The sequence below is a fragment of the Montipora capricornis genome, chromosome 11 (assembly GCF_036669925.1).
Source record: "Montipora capricornis isolate CH-2021 chromosome 11, ASM3666992v2, whole genome shotgun sequence".
In the NCBI taxonomy this organism is placed as follows: domain Eukaryota; kingdom Metazoa; phylum Cnidaria; class Anthozoa; order Scleractinia; family Acroporidae; genus Montipora; species Montipora capricornis.
This window is the reverse complement of record NC_090893.1, coordinates 28,605,858-28,607,984: the sequence shown is the minus strand read 5'-3', so window position 1 is coordinate 28,607,984 and position 2,127 is coordinate 28,605,858. Positions and strand designations below refer to the sequence as shown.

At 37.1% G+C, this 2,127-nt stretch overlaps 1 protein-coding gene across 2 annotated transcripts in view; it reads left to right on the top strand.

Annotated features, from left to right (window-relative positions):
* The window catches only part of LOC138023711 (N(6)-adenine-specific methyltransferase METTL4-like), a 49,144-nt gene extending 47,848 nt beyond the window's left edge, over positions 1-1,296 (top strand). For both annotated transcript variants that reach the window (XR_011126749.1, XR_011126750.1), the window contains one exon: positions 1,070-1,296. The gene's annotated coding sequence lies outside the window, so the exon portion shown is untranslated. The remainder of the gene's footprint in view (positions 1-1,069) is intronic.
* Positions 1,297-2,127: the final 831 nt, after the last annotated feature.

Sequence of the window (2,127 nt, the reverse complement as noted above, 5' to 3'; positions counted from 1 at the left end):
AGCAGGCTTTCATAGAAATACTGGGTGGGAATCGTGAGGTCGTTGCTCAATACGACCACTCGTGTTAGACACGAAGAATACGCCACTCGGTTCCCGGATGTAGTGGTCGTATTTGGTCTACAGTTGTTACTCCCGTCCATGTAATAATGAGTTTCATGAAATTTTGTAATAATCCAAAAACGCAAACATGTATATTAACTAGCTTACTATCAAAACAAGATAATTTGCCACATGGCATTCAAAATAATTACGGCGATAACAGGGTTTTCGTTTGAGGCCGGCGACCGGACGTTTCGTCGGTTGTTTACCATTTCACATCCGTTACTTTGATGGTATAAATTTTGAAATTCGTTGACCCTTTATCTTTTTGGATTTGGGTATCTCAGGAAGCTACGGGCTGAAAGAACACAAGACAAAATCACGCAATAAATCCTTCAAACTAACAACATGTCACATCGCCTTATTTTAATTGCGCAATAAGTTTAATTTTCTTTTCTTTCCTCCAATCTCAAGAATGTAAACAACATTTGCGAGGGTTTCAGGCCTTCTTGAGGGTTTTCTAGCAGTGCACTTGCAATCGGCCTTACAAAGGAAAATAGCCACGTCCGGTAGTTACATTATCAAACCCGGTACTTTGAAAAGCTATCGAAAACCCTGCGATAACGATTATGATATGATCACATTATTTAGAAAAGCCGTTTCCTTGATTTTTTTTAATTGGACTACGGATTTACAAGGGATTGATGAATTCGGTTTTTTGACCGTGCTTGCAATGGTAAAGATTCATGAGTTTCAATATTAACGTTTCCTAAAACTTGCGAAAACGAGTTGACCGCTGTTATTGCGTCCGATTGTTTGGAAAACCGCCAATGAAAAACGAACAACGGGCCGGGTGTTAGAAATGACTCTTGAATTGCGAAAGATAGTTGCTGATTTGCGGTGAACATTTTCTGTTTTTGACAGCTTCCGTCTTTTATTCAAAAGTAGCCAGAACATGCCCAATCATAGCAGTGATGATATAAAGAATGATATGTAGTTGACATTTTTTCTTGTCTTTTTTTGTTTTCAGGTGGACTGTATTGGACGCGAGTTTTCGACAGAAACTTCTTGACAACGAAACATATCTTTTACAGAATTTTTCATGGCAGTGATGAAACAAATTGTCCATACGTTTTCTGTAAACTTTAATGTTTTTTACCGTTTATGAACATGTCTTTTTATTATAATGAGTGATATGAAGTCAGCGATTTTTACTGTTTCTTTTTACAATGATACGAGAGATAATAAAGAAATTAAATGGCACATGTTTCTTGTTTTGCTATGTCTACAATCCAAAAATGTCGCTCCTCTTCAACTGAAAAGACACTGAATAAAAGCATACTCTTCAGAAGCAGAGTTTGTCCTCAGCTCTCAGCGCCTGCTAAGTTTCCTGTACTGTTATGGAATGTGAGTGTTGAGTGAAAAAAGAAAGAAGAAAAATCATGAATTTACTCAAGGGCGCCAAGAAAGTTTTGCACTAATGGTCAAAATATACATTTTTTTCATTCATTGAGTCCTTCACGGAAACAAATGAGGTGTTTTGCTATGAAGCAATTGCTTAAATTGTTCAGATGAGTGCGACGGTCACTTTTCCACTTCGTCTTCGCAATATTATGAAAAGGCCTAGGCACTAGGCCTCATCTTCATAACGAGTCTCAGAGCCTCGTCTTGGTAACGAGGCTCAAGTGAAATGGTAATGGCACTCTGTGTTTTTCTGCATGCTGTGTTTTTGCGTTCTGTGGTCATTGTAAAATTCATTTTTACATCAATGAATTTTGGAACAGAGAATATCAATAAAGGAGCCGACACAGCTTGGAGAAATTGCTCAACGTTTTTTTTTTTTCATTTCCGTTTTTATATTCTCTGTTCCAAATTTGTTCTATTCGTGTACTATATTGATTTTTAAATATGCTGCAAAATACAAAAACGGAGTCGGTACAACTTAGAGAAATTTCTCTCCGTTGTATCAGCTCCGTTTTTATATATTGCAGCATATCGAAAAATCAATATAGTACACAAGTAGAACAAATTTTCATCATACCTTAACCGTGGTCTGGGTTGCACAGTTGGTAGTGTACTAGATTATGG